General features: G+C 41.9%; 1 protein-coding gene across 1 annotated transcript in view; it reads right to left on the bottom strand.

Annotated features, from left to right (window-relative positions):
• Window positions 1–17,404, bottom strand: part of uvssa (UV-stimulated scaffold protein A) — a 91,992-nt gene that overhangs the window by 50,332 nt on the left and 24,256 nt on the right. The gene's annotated exons all lie outside the window — the stretch shown is intronic.

The following is a 17,404-nucleotide window of genomic DNA, read 5'->3' as shown; positions in this document are numbered from 1 at the left end:
TTTGCTCTCAGCGATGGCGGTACCAGCCGGCCAGTGGATGTAGTAGAGCAAGGTGCTCACGCTGGGGCGTGTGGTCTGACCAGTGTTTGGAGGTAGATGGGTGCAGTTCCGTTGACGGCCTTGAAGGCCAGCACCATCCTCTTGAATCGGATGCGGGCCGCAGCAGGAAGCCAGTGGAGGTCACGGAGGAGGGGGGTCACATGGGAGAATTTGGGTAGATTGAAAACGAGGCGTGCTGCAGCATTCTGGATACGTTACAATGGTTTAGTTGTGGAGGCTGTGAGTCCAGCCAAGAGCGAGTTGCAGTAATCCAGGCAGGGGATGACCAGCGTTTGGACCAGGAGTTGTGCTGCGTCCTTTGTGAGGAAAGACTGGATCCTGCGGATGTTGTAGATGGCAAATCTGCAGGATCGGGCCAACACGGTGATGTTGGGGGTGCAGGATAGTCCGTCTTCGAGGATTACGCCCAGGTTCCTCGCAGTCGATGAAGGCGATACTGTGACATCCTCGACAGTGACTGACAGGTCCATGTGAGGGCAGTCTTTCCCCGGGATGAAGAGGAGTTCAGTCTTACTAAGGTCGAGGTTGAGGTGATGCGCAGTTGTCCAAGCGGAGATGTCTGCCAGACATTCCGAGATGCGCGTTGCAACGTGGGGGATGGGGGAAAAGAGAGGAACAGCTGGGTGTCTTCAGCATAACAGTAATAAGAGAATCCATGTGATGTGATTGCAGAGCCTAGTGATCTAGCGTATAGTGAAAACACAAGTGGTCTAAGTACTGAGCCTTGAGGGACACCAGTTTCAAGAGAGCAGTGTTTGGACAAGGAGCCATTCCACGTGACCTGAAAGGTGTGATTTGTCGGGTATGATGTGAACCAGGTTAGAGCAGAGTCAGCAATGCCAAGTTCTGCCAGAGTGGAGAGGAGAGAGTTTTAGTTTAGAGAACCCCCCTATAGTGTTTCTGTTTAATGGTACAGTCCAAAGATGCAACTTCCTGTCTGGACAGGAACACAAACATTGCATGTGGGCCCAGGAGGTTAGATTCAGCCCTACAGAGCACAGGACGTCTGTTGCCATCTTATTGTTTTGCCATGGAAAGCATCGCCTGTAAGTTGAAAAATATCAATAAGCAATTCAACTAATAAGCAATTCTCCGAGCAGACCGCGTAACGGAGCTCTCAGGGAAGAGGAGGGGAGGTGGAATCTGCTTTTATATTAACGAAGGTTGGTGTACAGATGTCACAGTGTTAAACAAATCATGCAGCCCCCACTTGGAGACACTTTTCATAAACTGTAAGCCGCTTTATTCACTCATTGTTCTTGGGGACTTTAACAGAGCAAACCTCAGTCGTGAACTGCCAAAATATAGACAGCATGTTAAATGTCCCACCAGGGACAAAAACACTCTGGACCACTGCTACACTATTTTAAAGGACGCATATTGCTTTGTCCCCCGTGCAGCTTTGGGGCTCTCTGACCACTTCATGGTTCATCTTCTCCCAAATTACAGGCAGAAATTCAAATCTGATAAGCCTGTAGTGAAGACTGTTAAAAGATGGACCACAGAGTCAAAGCTGGAGTTACAGGCCTGCTTTGACTGCACAGATTGGAGGGTTTTTGAGGTTGCTGCTACAGATCTGGACGAACTCACTGACACTGTGACATCCTACACCAGCTTTTGTGAGGACATGTGTGTGCCTACCAAAATCTTCTGCACATACAGCAACAATAAACCTTGGTTCACTGCAAAACTCAGGATGCTTCGTCAGGCCAAGGAGGAGGCCTACAGAAGTGGGGACAGAGTCCTGTACAACACGACCAGGAACACGCTGACAAAGGAGATCAAAGTGGCAAAGAGGTGTTACACTGAGAAGCTGAAAAACAGTTTCTCAGCTAACAAGCCTGCATCAGTGTGGAGAGGTCTACAGGAGATCAACAACTACAGGAGACCATCCCCCCACATTGCAGTGAACCGTGAACTGGCTGACGACCTGAATGTCTTCTACTGCAGGTTTGAGAAGCCAACATTCACACCCATCACCCACTCCAGCATCAAACAACCCTCATCACCCCCTGCACCCCCCCCATCCCTCCCTACTGACCCCCCACCATCACTCAGGATCTGTGAAGAGGATGTGTGTCAGCTCTTCAGGCAACAGAAGACCAGGAAAGCTCCAGGCCCAGACGGCATGTCACCCTCCTGTCTGAAGGTCTGTGCTGACCAGCTGGCTCCCATCTTCACCCAGATCTTCAACAGATCACTGGAGCTGTGTGAAGTCCCCTTCTGCTTCAAAAGCTCCACAATAATCCCAGTCCCCAAGAAACCAGCAATCTCAGGACTAAATGACTACAGGCCCGTGGCCCTGACGTCTGTGGTCATGAGGTCCTTTGAGACTGGTGTTGAGCCACCTGAAGGATATCACAGGCCCCCTGCTGGACCCCCTGCAGTTTGCATACCAGGCAAACAGGTCAGCGGATGATGCAATCAACATGGGACTGCACTACATCCTGCAACACCTCGACTCCCCAGGGACATATGCTAGGATCCTGTTTGTGGACTTCAGCTCAGCCTTAAACACCATCATCCCAGACATCCTCCACTCCAAACTCACCCAGCTCACCGTCCCAGCCTCCACCTGTCAATGGATCACAAACTTCCTGACAGACAGGAGGCAGCAGGTGAGGCTGGGGCAAATCACATCCAGCACCTGGTCAATCAGCACAGGCGCCCCCAAGGGATGTGTGCTCTCCCCACTGCTCTTCTCCCTATACACCAACGACTGCACCTCGAGAGACCCATCTGTCAAACTCCTGAAGTTTGCAGACGACACAACGGTCATCGGCCTCATCCGGGACGGTGACGAGTCTGCTTACAGACGGGAGGTGGAACAGCTGGCCCTCTGGTGTGGTCAGAACAATTTGGAGCTGAACATGCTCAAAACTGTGGAGATGACAGTGGACTTCAGGAGTAGCCCCCCTACACTGCCCCCCATCACCATTTTCAAAAACTCCGTGTCTGCTGTGGAAACCTTCAGGTTTCTGGGATCTTCCATCACCCAGGACCTAAAGTGGACTCCCAATGTAGACTCCATAATCAGAAAGGCCCAGCAGAGGATGTACTTCTTGCAAGGAAGTTCAACCTACCCCAGGAGCTGCTGATCCAGTTCTTCATGGCAATAGTCCAGTCTGTTCTCTGCACCTCCATCATCGTCTGGTTTGGATCAGCCACCAAACAGGACAGGAACAGACTGACACGGTCAATCAGGACTGCAGAAAAAACCCATCACACCCTGGACACAATCTGTTTGAACTTCTCCCCTCCAGCAGGCGCTTCAGAACACTGTACGCCAAAACAACCAGACACAAGAACAGTTTCTTCCCCCAGGCCATCACACTGATGAACACTTGATCAGTCACCCAGTGTCAGTAACCCCCTGACTCCAAAATCATCCACTCACAGTCTTTACATTTACAGACTAAATTGCACTTTATATGTACATAAATCCTCACTGTAAATAATATAACATATATATATATACTTAAATATATATTTATAATAGACCGGACCGCTGAACACTTTTTAACTTACTGTTCTTTGTTGTTCTTGTTCTTTCTAGTTGAATGTTTGTTATGTTATGTTCATGTTCACGTCTATGTACATCGGGTGCTTAGAAAAAAACGAAATCAAATTCCTTGTATATGTTTCACATACTTGGCCAATAAAGCGGATTCTGATTCTGAGTCTGAACTAAGTATATTAAGACATATTTTGTGATAATTATGCTGTAAAAATTACTTTTGAATGCATCATTTCTCTGTTAGCATTTATCTAAGAAATGTTGGTTTGGTTGGGCTTTATTGTTTATTATAACTTTGGATTAATACAGTGCTGACCATGCTTTACACTTGAATATTTACCTCTGTTTAGGAATATTTTAGTGATTATATTGTATTCTGTCTTTACAGCTTCACTCCATTTTTCTTATCTTCATGCACCTTGAGTCTGCAATAAATATTCAGAGCTAGAAGGCTATATCCTGACTCTCATATCTTTTGTAGAAGGAGTTTGGCTAGCTGTCTAATTGAGGTTTTTACACCTTAACAAGGGCAGTATGACAAAATACTACTAACATAAGGGTGCTTGCATTTCCCAGCAAACTCCAGCTGCTAATGTAGTCCCTGACATGCAGTCGAAAAATCAAGAAAAAGCTACTAAGAATCTTGAGTTAATATTAGTTTTACTGCTACTTTTTTCACTTTTACCTCTGAGCTGCCAAGGCTTCAGGGCAGCAGCTGCCCACTAAGTAGTCTTTGCATAATGTGAGGCAGCAAGTTTTACTAACCTTAGTCATCCATCACCTACTTGTACTGAGCTTAGCCGTCCTTACTCTCATGAGGCGACAAATGTGTGAGTATATGTGCATGTGTAAAGGATATTAACCAGATGGCAAAGCAGCCCATTTCCCAAAAAATATATTTAAATGAAAGACAGCAACCAGAGTTTAAACACCAAGTGCAACCGATATATCAGTTTGCCGATATGGCACTCAGTACCATACCACCGCCAAGGCCCAACAGTCACCCTTATTTCAATTAAGCCTAATCCAATAATAGATTTCCCTCAGCTAGATCCGGATTTTGATTTAGATCCGCCTCAAATTGTACTCAACCAGCCATCAAAATACGTCTGATTATTTTCATGAGACCCTTACATCTTCATAAGATAATAGTCTACGGAGAGAACAATGACCTTTTTCTCAACATAAATAAAACCAAAGAACTGATCCTGGATTTTAGGAGAAGAGGTCCTCCTCTGAAGCCTCTCACCATCAAGGGGTTGGAGGTGAAGTGGGCAGACGACTACTAGTTACTAGGTTTTCATATTTCTGAAAACCTCAGCTGGGCCAAAAACACTGCAATAACAGTGTAATAAGCACAGCAGCGGCTGCGCACTATAGACAGGAGCTATTTTATCTCACTTTGCAACAGTGCATCCGTGCAGACCAACATCATGAGTGGAAGCCACCAAAGCTTAATCCTAAGGCCTCTATTTACTTTAACATTTACCTACTGCCATTCCATAAAATCATCTATCATAATTCACCATTCATCTTTAACACCCAAATTCACTTAGCTCTGTTGCCAAGTGATTGCAATCCCCTTTAATTCAATGCATTCACAAGCATACATTCATTCATTGTTGGTTTGGGTCTGTCCATAAGGTTTGTTGAATATAGGAAAATATTCAATACACAACAGCCTTATCCTATAAGCCAAAACCTGCACAAACCATTGTTTCCTAAATAAGACCACTTTTTCAAATTAAACTACACTCGCTGATACACTAAATGCAACCAATCAACTGTCAGTGAGGTGCAGAAGATCAACCTAACTACACATGTTGAAATGGCGAATAGTTACTTACAGTGTCTCTCTCATTCCTTCACTCTCCTCAGGCTTCTGTGATCTATTTGGCTTGGGGGGAAAAGGGATGGCAACAATTGCGTATGTGTATGCATGTCTGTCTATGTGTGAGGTATCAGCGCTAAGCAAAATGTATGTTTTTTAATTTCCTGGTGAGGTTGTTAGCCATTGGCTGGTCTACAATGCAGAACACAATACTCCCACAGACACAGGGGTAATTTCCAGAACGCAGATGTGTGTGATGTGTGTTAAATTAGTGTGATAACTGATGAGTTTGCACATTAAAGGGTAAAATATGTAGCTTTACTATTTCTACAGTGTCAGCTAATGGTAGCAACGATGCAAAAGACCAGATAGTAGCTAAAGCTAGCTTTAGCTATGTTAGCTGTCAAAAAGGAGAGTTTTTTCCCCACTTAATAATAAATGTTTCTTTTTCACTCTCAGTAACATCATTGTAAAGCTGAAACATGTAATTAACGTGTCATGTTATGAACAGCGACCCGCTATCAGCTAACAATAGATACAAGTTAGCATCAATCCTTATATCCTCATTTTTTTTTAAAGGCGTTTATCTTAACTCTGTGACTCCAATGTTTGTGTCTGTCTTTATTTTTCACTTGCATTTAGCTTTTAGGCAGCATGAAGCCAGATATGGTAAATAAAGCTGTTTTTCTGCTGTAAATGTCATTAATGTTATACTGAGCAGTCTTTGTAACTGGCAATAGTTAGCTGATAGCTGTATACTGTCAAGATTCTGTGAATTTTTGTTAATCTGTGTGTACAGTCCCTGACAAAATTCTTGTCGCTTATCCAAGTTGTAGGAACAACAAATAATAACTTGACTTGTAGTTGATCGATTGGAATCAGAAATGGCTTACATGAAAGGCAAAGGCCTCTAGATTATGCTTATTATACCAAAATAAAGTCATGTATCATTCATTGAGTTTTATCATTTAATTAGGACAGAAAGGTCAGATTTTGCTTGGACAAAAGTCTTGTTGTGTCTTTAAACGATTCAACCAATCACAGATTAGAGCTCCACCTGTGACAAATACTGTGATTAACACATTCCCAGGTGTGTATAAAAAGAACCCCAGCACACCAGACCTTCATGTTAAGTGCAAACTGACCTCTGACAACATGCCAAAGATTCAACCACAGACCAAAGTGCTGATCATCAAGTCTGCTGCTGATGTGGCAGACATCTTCAAGGTATCCAAACATCAAGTGGAGAAGATAAAAAAAAAGATTTGAAGAAACTGGTGATGTTCATGACAAGCCCAGGTCAGACAGACCCTGTAAGACAATTGTTTCGAGAGGACCGTTTGTTGCGTTGGCAGTCCAGGGCCAGTCCTTTTTCAACTGCAGCAGAGCTACATGAGAACTGGTCACCAGAAACCCCTGTATCTACAAGAACAGTTTGTCGAATTCGCTCACGCAGTGGTCTCCATGGCTGAATTACTGCTCACAAACCAGCATTAAACAGAAGACAACAAAAGAATCATGTTGCATTTGCCAAGGCCCACAGCTTGCGGAAAGGATGGACAGTGGAAAAGTGGCAGAAGGTTGGTTTTTCTGATGAATCATCCATTGAACTGCATCACAATCGCCGCAAATACTGCAGAAGACCTGTTGGAACCCGCATGGACCCAAGATTCACCCAGAAAACACTCAAGTTTGGTCGAGGAATAATCATGGTTTGGGGTTACATCCAGTATGTCGGTGTGTGAGAGATCTGCAGAGTGGATGGCAACATCAACAGCCTGAAGTATCAAGAAATTCTTGCTACCCATTACATTCCAAACCACAAGAGAGGGCAAATTCTTCAGCAGGATGGCGCTCCTTCTCATACTTCAGCCTCCACATCAAAGTTCCTGAAAGCGAAGAAGGTCAAGGTGCTCCAGGATTGGCCAGCCTAGTCACCAGACATGAACATTATTGAGCATGTCTGGGGTAAGATGAAGGAGGAGGCTTGGAAGATGAAACCAAAGAATCTTGATGAACTCTGGGAGTCCTGCAAGACTGCTTTCTTTGCCATTCCAGATGACTTCATCAATAAGTTATTTGAGTCATTGCCGAGACGTATGGATGCAGTCCTCCAAGCTCATGGGAATCATACACGATATTAATTCTTTTTCCCAAGGCACCATGACTTTATGTTCTGATGTTATTGTAGCATGTTTATGTATTCAAAATAAAGTATAATTTCTACCGTACATTATTTTTGTATGCGACATGACTTTTGCCCAAGCAAAATCTGACCTTTCTGTCCTAATTAAATGATAAAACCCAATGAATGATACACGACTTTATTTTGGTATAATAAGCATAATCTAGAGGCCTTTGCCTTTCATATAAGCCATTTCTGATACCAATTGATCAGCTACAAGTCAAGTTATTATTTGTTGTTCCTACAACTTGGATAAGCGACAAGACTTTTGTCAGGCACTGTATGTATGTATGCATGTATGTATGCATGTATGTATGCGTGTGTGTATGTGTGTTCCACTGATTTGTAGCATCATGACAGAAAGGGGCCAAAAAAGGTGAATAACATCATGGACAAATGTCAGCAGTGAGCAACTTGAGTAGACCTCTTCTCCATGTACAGAGATAATATTGATACCTATCAACCTATCAATAATATTAGAAGCAATTACCTGGCTACAATCTCTTTACATGTCATTTTTATGTGTACATTTCTATTTATGTTTATCTGTATCACAAGGGATCCTGGCTGCTTTATTCCTCTCACATTTATTCAAAGATGACCAATATGATCAACAACAAAGTATGCCTGTAGTTACAATGATACATGGGTTATTGTCTTTTGGCCTGTACTGGTGAAATAACATATAAAAAGGTTTTTTGTTTTTGTTTTTGTTTTTTTGTTTTTTGGAAGAATCCGGAGGTCCCAACGCCTTTCTTTGTACATACAGAAAACCCCTTCTTAGAGGCTAGTTTTGGCATGCATCTGGACTACACAGATGTCCTCAGCCTGATGACATCACAGTGGGACTGGGGACCTTGATGTCTGTTTATTTTGTTTTTAACATTCAGCACCAAAAGAGGGGCGAGAAACATTCTCACACATCAACTGCACTTGAAGGAAAGATCTCCGCCATTGTATTCAAGAAAGTTAACTAGATGTTTTCTTCAGGAGTCTCCTCTCTGAACCCCTCTCTCACACACAAACATACTTCCATTTTATTGTCAGCACGGCTCCTGCATGCCTATCTATTTACAGGGAGTTTTACACCATATGATGATGTGCCTTTCCTTTACCCTCGTTGAAAGAGAGAGAATGCGGGATGGGGAAAGATAGGGAGGTAGGGAGAGAGAGAAAAAAAGAGTGCAGAGGAAAAAACTACCTTCACCTGTTTTGTGTATTCTCTTCATGCGTGTGACATATTCTACAGATATAGACATAAAACTGTAGTGAAAAGCTGGTAATGAGGTCAATATGACTGTCTTCAGGTCATTTTCAGTCTATTTTTGCCTAGAACCGCGCATGTGGCACAAAAATAAATAGGCAAGACGAATTGACAAACGCATGAGAAGTGCGACTCACACAGCCAGTGTGGCTGCTCTAACCTGTTGACATGAAATCAAAAACAAGAAGTTACACCATGCACATGCGTTGTTATGCATCCAGTGTGGCCAGCCTGAAAGCATCAAATAAAATCCACACTTGTATTTGTGTTGATATGTACAGTCTTTATTGATTTAAAGCTATTTATATTTGGGCTATCCTAGCCTACATTAAAGTATTGTACTTAATTGAATTTTCAGGATACTTGTATTGAAGTATTTCCATTTCATGCTACTTTATCTTATACTCCATTACAATTCAGAAGCAAATACTGTACTTTTTTGTGCTTCATGTGATATTTAAGACATTGTGTATGATTGTGAACTACATATTTATGCAAATCATATTTATATAACGACTACAGCTACTTCCAGTTCTAATATCATTATTAAATATGTTTATGAATACCTCTTTTATATTATACAGTATATCATATTTACTTTCTTGATTTGTGATTTGTATTATTGTATAATATGTTATTTCATTTTTTTATTTGTAATATTCTGCATATAAACTTGTTTCAATGAATTGTATGTATCATAAATAATTACACTGTGGTTAAATAAAATGTATAATAGGAATACATAATAATAACAATTTCAAACTTCAAAATTGAACCCCAAACTTCACAGAGTGGTTCCTTGAAGAACATTTCTTAGGCGTTCCTTAAGAAACCTTTATGAACTGAAAAGGTTCCTCAACAGCTGCAGTGGTGAGGAACCCCAAAAGGTTCCTCGAGGATGTTCTACTTCTGATAGTGTACAAAGTTAGAAATGCTTTACAAATGATGAGCCCTTAAATGATTACTGAAACACCCACAACTGAGCCATAGGAAAGAGTCAGTTTACCATGTCACAACCCTGATCACCCCTTGTAATCCAGCACACAGAGACCAATTTAAAAAAAAAGAAATTACCCATTATGTTACTTAACTATTACAACTTATACACATGTGTAATATTGGCTTGAATGCTTGTCCTTTGTCCTTGTGCTTGAACCAGCCCTGATGGGGATCTAGGACACTTGAAGCCAATGCGTCCATCCATCCATTTTATATAACCACTTATCCTGTGCAGACTTGCCCAGTGAGAGCTCTTTGCACTCATATTTACACCTACAGACAATGTAGAGACTGTAGTTCACCCAACTCTCAATTCAAGTCACCTGAAGCTTAAAACAAACCTTCTGCTTCTGCTTAGCCGTGCAGGTCCATGTGGGGTATATTTTATTATCGTCTGTGAGGGTCCACACATACATCTTTAACTACACATAGTCCAAAGCTTATGATTGCATGGACTGCCAACACTGAATGTACCGGTGTGAAAATGAATGCCTAAAAAAGTACTAAAATACTGATTGAATGAGATGCTGCTTGGCTGCAGCGAGTGCAGAGACATTAATACAAGGTCAAGACAAGGTCAAGTATTTATAAGACACTTGTAGAATGTCCTTGGACTCATTTGGCGAGAGATGACAGAGCTGACTACTGCATGACTGTGTTGCCCTAGACCTAGGGATGCAATTAACGATAACAATTTTTTGATTCATTGATTAATCGTTTAGTCTATAAAATGTCTAAAAGCTCAAAGCAACACCTTCAGATTGCTTCTTTTGTCTAATCAGAAGTCCAAAACCCAAAGACTCTTCATTTACTGTCATAAATGCGAAGAAAACCAGCAAATCCTTATATTTTAAAAGCTGGAACCAGTAAATTAGTAAAGAGTATTTTGCTTGAAAATAAACTGACTTATATGATTAATCGAAATGATTTGCAACTAAATTTTCTTTTGATCTACTTATCATTGTAGCTTTACCTGGAACATGCAAACTTCACAAAGAGAGTCGTCTGTTGGATACACACGACAGTTGGGACAGAAATATGTTCGGAAAAAAATCTTGATGATCATGATCGGAGATCACTTAAATGTTTGGTGAAATCAAATGGTAAAAAATCAACAGTAGAACTCGTGGCTATGTTTAATAGTGCAAGTAAGAGCATTTCCACACGCACAATGCGAAGAGAAGTTAAGGGCTTGGGACTAAACAGCTGTGTAGCCTTAAAGGATAACTTCACCAATTTCTATCTATTGGAATTTAGTTCATGCTGAGGGACACACTAATGAGCCCCCTCAATGTTCTCTGTGTCGCTCGGGGGCGCCGTAAAATCTGGCCTACTTCCAAGTACCAGTGATGTCCCTGGTATTTGGAAGAACTACAGGTGCCAACAGAAACGGATTATTTCTGCTGCAGTGAATTTTGGCGTGGGCAGTTTTTGTTGGATACTGTTGCGGACAACCAGCCTGATGCAGTGCATTACATGAAAGTTCACTTCTGGTTTGCATAGAGGTGAGCCGGAGACCTTCTTCAGGATCCTAAAGATAAACTGAAAAAAAACAAGACCAGCAGGGCCGAGAGGAAATATGAACACTGAGTCAATATTTTGACGTCTAACGCAATGTTTTAAATATATTTAGAAAATATGTAGGCATACAGTTTACCATCTCAAAACATATGCAACAACTGTTCGTGCAAGGGACTGTGGAAATCACACACTAAAGCTTATTGTAATTACTAAACACAAAGTCACCTAATAAAAAACACTAAGGACCCCGAAAGGAAGTGTTCAATGTCTGTTCCTTAGCCAAGTGTAGTGGTCGGAGACGGCACGTCAAGAGTGGAACACAAAGAGGCACATTGAGAGCGTACAGAGCCAAGCAGTATCTCTGAGAGCGCACAGGGCTGCAACTCCAACAGGCGACAGTGACTTCAACCTGGTGATAAACCTGCAGCACCTCCTCTGGACACTGAACCTGCTCCAGAGGAGGAGAGGAGAGTAATCGACCTGATGAAAACTGTAACCAAAGAATTACAGAAGGCTCATAGCCTCACGCCAGCAGCCTCTGAGCGCTAACAGAATAATCCGCCTCAGCTTCATAGAGTGACTTTGAAAACACCAAATGACTTGCTTTAATGAATTTCATTTGTTTATACAATGCAGATATTTTAAATATAATTTCCATGAGGCACTGGAAATTTCTTCTCAGCAGACGGACCTGTGAGTCCCGTTCTTTTGATTGTTATTTTAAATCATTATTAATACCACAAGATAATACACAGAGCGGTCAGGTGGTGATCCCACACTTATGCACATTTCGCCTTGTTTCATTTAGTGTTGTTGAAATATGACCTGAAGTGACAGGCTGTGATGACTGCGGGTCATCAGTGTTTGTTATGTTTAATCTCCTTCCTGTCCAGAGAAAACCATGCATCTCCAGATGTGTTGATTTGGGTGTTTGTGATAAACTGAAGGATGAAAAGTTCCTTTGCGAGAAAATGACCCTGCTTCTTTAGCTAAAGCAATAAACCATTTAACAACCCACTTGGACTAAAATCCCTCACCACAAAGCTGAAAACAGCCTTTTTTCTAACACCATGTAAAGTTGACATGTTGTTTTTTTAGCTCTGTGGTTCTGAGCCAACAATATATAAAGTAGTTAAAATTAACTCAACTTGCAGTATTTTTTTTCTGTCAACAGTTATTATGGTCAAAAAACACTAAACAGTCATTGCCCCCTTTTTATTCATAGATAATAATATTGGATGATGATTCATAATATAATGACTGCCAAACTGTAAACGTCCCCGGTTTTCATTTCAGAAATCTGGTCACCTTAATGTGATCAAGTGAGAAGCAATAACCTAAACATAGCCAACGACTGATATCACATTAAGACACAGTTAGACCTGCACGTCCACCTATATATGATTGTAAATGACAGAGGTGCTGTGCTGTTAGAAGGTGGAATAAATATTTGTGCAATTCATATGTCTCTGTGTATAGTTTCACAAATTTCTCCCTTTTCATAGTGTAGTTGTAATAGTAGTTATCACGCTATTCTGACTCTGCTCCCCAGATAGCTTAAGACCCATTCACACCTGGAACCCACCTACACCCGACCCACATGGAGGACGGTTGGGTCAATGTAGCCCTAACAACTCTGAAACTCAGAGTTCACATGTGACCTTAATGACTCTGTAAGGACACAGCCAGACAGGGTTTAAAGTCTGCAACTCCTATCCAGTTAGTTAGAAAAGAAGAAGCCTATTGGATTGAGCGGTGAAACTTCTTCAAGAAACTGAAACAAGTCCAAGTTGCCTACGATAATGCACTTAGAATTACCATGACCTGGGTATGTTGTATATACACGTGTTATCACAAAGTAAAAAAGGGAATTTTAGTTAATTATTACCTTCAATGAAGTCTTTGAGTCATTCTTTGAAATGTAATGCTGTTGAAAATAAAAGGCAGTGATGTAAAATTCCCGACTCTGATAAAAACAGCTGTTATTACTTTAAATGATCATTTTAATATAAGAAAGGAAGTTGTACAGAGCAGAGCTCAAGTAAGATACTGACACTTGATCTTATTTATTTCCCAACGAAAAGCTGAGAGGATGCTGTTAAACAGAAGTGGAACATTTTAAACACCAAAGCAAACTTTCTCCATTACTCCACTCCACTTCTACTCTTATTCATCCTCACGGCACAATACATTCACACACAGCACACGTACACACACACATACAAATATAGTCTCTATAGGTTTTGTGCTTGTCTACTTTAATCCCGGCTGGTTTATTCTACTCTGATCAATGACCAAAGACTAAGAAGTGATCACCCAGCTGGAGGAAAATCTTGCCCTAACATCATCCCTTTTCCTCCTCTTTCTGCCTCTTTGTCTCTAATTCACCTTAATTTAATCCTGATAGCATCGAGTGCTGTCGGCCAGCCTGGCAGAGCTGTAAGTCTCACAGTAGAAGAAGCTTTCCTCCAGAAACATTTTGCTGACGAGGAGCACGGCTAAAATATGGCCTCTATTCCCCCACATGGCTGCATGGGGGGCTGCTTTGCATTTTAACAGAGCTTTAGTTTATTCTGCTGGACACACATGGGAAGAAAATCACACAGCATCAAGGAGTCCTCCAGAGGAGATAAAAACTGCTTCTCTAACTGAAACTCAAGATTTACCAGACAAATTAGCAGTGATTGTTCAGGTAAAGCAGGGCCATGTGTCACTGTAATAGGAAAAAAGACAAAACAAATATTGGTAACTTGGCAAGACTAAAAACCAGATACCCAGATATAAATAAAAACAGTTCCTGGAAAAACTGAAATTAAAAAGCTGTTTAAGTAAAGCAGGGCTATGTGTTACTGTAATCGCAATGTTTACTCAAAGATAAAATAATGCAGGTTCCAAAAGGGAAGAGTAGAAGGAAGGAAAAATAAGAAGACTACAACAACCTTATAAAGAAGAGATGCGTTGTAACAATACAGCTTTAACGGGTGGTGAAACAACAACCATCTTCACCTTACATCAGCGAAAACACAGAAATGGTTGTGGATTTAGACTGCAACTTTTCCCGCAATTAATCTTCACGCCTACAAAATGTGATCAAAAAGTGAAAATGCCAACAACAGCACTGGTTGACATCTTTAAGTACTTGTTTCATCCAACGTAACAGTCACGAGAACTACTTTACTAAGATTATTTAGAAAAGCAGCACAGCCTGACATTTTAGAGCCATTTTTGGTATTTGCTTGAAAAAGACTTACGTGGAATTGTGGTATGAAAAGTGCCTTAAATATGATAATTCTAAGTGCTATATCATAGGCAACTGGAGTTGTTTCAGTTTCTTGAAGACATTTCACCTCTCACCTGAGAAGCTTCTTCAGTTCTAACTAACTGGAGAGGAGTTGCAGGCTTTAAACCCTGTGTGGGTGTGTCCTTACTGAGTCAATAAGGTGACGTGAGAACTCTTGAGTTTCAGAGTTGTTAGGGCCACTTGAGAGTCATGAACCGGCCTTCCTGTGGGTTGTAAGGGCTAGGTGGGTCCAAGTGTGAATGGTTGTTAAGCTGTCTGGGGAGGGAACTCAGGACAGCATTGTAAGTGGCTGCTAAGTAGTGTCGTAGGCCACCTCCTCTGTTCAAAGATATTCGTTCCAGTTTGATGTAGATGGGTTCTTTTACTCTTTCAAACCAGAGTCTTGACCTGAGGAGTTGCCCCCCGTGTTGTGCCATTCGCTTATGGAGAAGTTGTTTTGTTTCCCCAATATACCAATCTGAACAGCATAAACTACATTACTTTGCTTATGTCGGGTGTTTTGTTCTTAGGTTGGGCAAGTTTCTTCCTCAGCGTGTTGCTAGGTTTGAAGTGAACCAGGATATGATGTTTAATGAAGATCCTCCTGAGTTTCTCAGATATTCCCACGACAAAAGGAATGACGATGTTGTTCAGTTTTTTCATCTCTTCCTCTCTGTCTGCTATGGATCTTTTAGAGGTTTTGACAAAGACCCAGTTTGGGTAGCAGGTTTTAATTGCTCCCCTGATGTGCTTCTGTTCCTTCTCCTTCCCCTCTGTCTTAGTGGGCACGGTCTCAGCCCAATGGTTTTAGTGTTCTGATGACCCCCAGCTTGTGCTCCAGTGGGGTGGTGAGAGTAGAACAGCAAGTACTGATCTGTGTGTAGGTTTTCTGTACACCTTAATGTTGAGGCTTCTGTCTTCTTCAGTGTGTACTGCACAGTCCAAGAAGAGCAGACTGTCTCATCTGACATCTTCCTGTGTGAACTTGATGTTATTGTCCACAGCATTTACATGTTCTGTGAAGGCTTCCACTTCCCTTGTTCTGATTTTGACCCAGGTGTCGTCCACATACCTGAACCAGTGGCTAGGAGCAGTTCCTGTGAAAGTAATCAAGGCTCTGCTCTCAACTTCTTCCATGTAGAGGTTGACCACTACTGGGGACACCGGTGAGCCGATGGCACAGCCTTGCTCCTGTCTGTAGAATCCTTCACCGTAATTGAAGTATGTGGTCGTCAGGCAGAGACCTAGTAAGGAACAAATGCGGCCTGGGGAGAAGCTGGTTCTGCTGGACAGATATCTGTCCAGCAGAACCAGAAATCACCTCAGTGTCTCGTAGGTAGTAGTATCACCTTTTCACACCTTAACAACTCTGTAATGACATACCTACAAAGGGTTTAATGCCTGCAACTCCCCTCCAGTCAGTAGCCCTTTTCACACAGAGACGCCGCATTATCGCCGCAGCGGCGGTTCGCCAATTCTCCGCTGTTGGTTGTTCACACAGAGCCGAGCAGCTCCGGCGTAAAAGACGAACCAGAGTGTAATTTACACAGCAAGCCGGCACCGTGGCTCCAAAAGAGGCGTGACGATACGCGTCATGGTGATGAAGTGTGTTTTTTTCAACGTGTTTCCCCGGTGTTTACCTGTTAATCTAAACATGTACACACTGACTGTTTATAATTATATGGATGCTGTTATAATGTGTTGTGATTGGGATCCTGACCCACCAAACATCCTGGAAATTGACAAAGTTACGTTTTTCTCTAAATTACATAATTACATAATCGCCATCAGTAAACTGGATGCTGTCTGACTCTGTCACTCGCGGGGAGGGAGGCTGTTTTCTGGGGGAAAGTTCACTGAAGTCTTGGTGGAGGGCTGACCGTCGCGGTGATTTTTTTCACTGCGACAAACAGTTGGTGAGTTAAAGTTTTTTGCCGGGGACAGATGCTGTTTTTCGGGCAGAAATGTGACAAAGAGTTGGTAGGACCGACAGGGTGACGGACGCTTCTCCACGTATAACTGCGGTATTTTTTTCCTCATATAAGTTGCCAAAGACACAACCAGTTACTACGTTACTGTTGTTTGGTCCTGTAACGTTGCTTTGTGGGACATTTCTCTATATTTTGTTGAGTGATGGACCTGTTTAGTTATCAGACAGTGAGCACCATCAGATCGACAGAAGAACTGAAGAAGCCTCTCGGATGAGAAGTGAAAGGTCTTCAAGAAACTGAAACAAGTCCAGTTGCCTACAGTATAGAACTTAGAATTACCATGACCTGGATGACTGAGACCATTCATCAACATACATATTATATTATTATTATATTACTCTTTCTGTAAATGGAGTCTGATGGATTTGGTGAGAGTCATGTAGTGGCAGTTTTTGGTTAAAAAAGGATCGGACTCTGTGTCTTTGTATCTCTGTAAAGATCCTTTAATGTTGTCAGACACCAGCCAGAATAACAAAATCAGCTTGTCAGTGGCAAAAACAAGCACTTTTAGTGGATTTACTTTGACGGTCAATGTTGAACACAAGGATTACAATGAATCCTGCCATAAAATGCCACTTTGTACTGCAAGAGGCCATAGTCTTAGTAGCACAGCCCGCCAAAGTTTCAGCTGGGAAACAGTGTTATATGCAAGCAGGATGCTTATTACTTTTCACAAGCTCTCTTAACTTTTAAACTCACAGAACAGAAATACAACCTTACCCTTTCTGAATTCAAGTTTCTTTCTTTTACTGAACT

This window comes from Pagrus major, chromosome 18 (genome assembly GCF_040436345.1).
Source record: "Pagrus major chromosome 18, Pma_NU_1.0".
Classification (NCBI taxonomy): Eukaryota; Metazoa; Chordata; class Actinopteri; order Spariformes; family Sparidae; genus Pagrus; species Pagrus major.
Note: the sequence above shows the minus strand (reverse complement) of the source record. Positions and strands in the feature narration are given on the sequence as shown.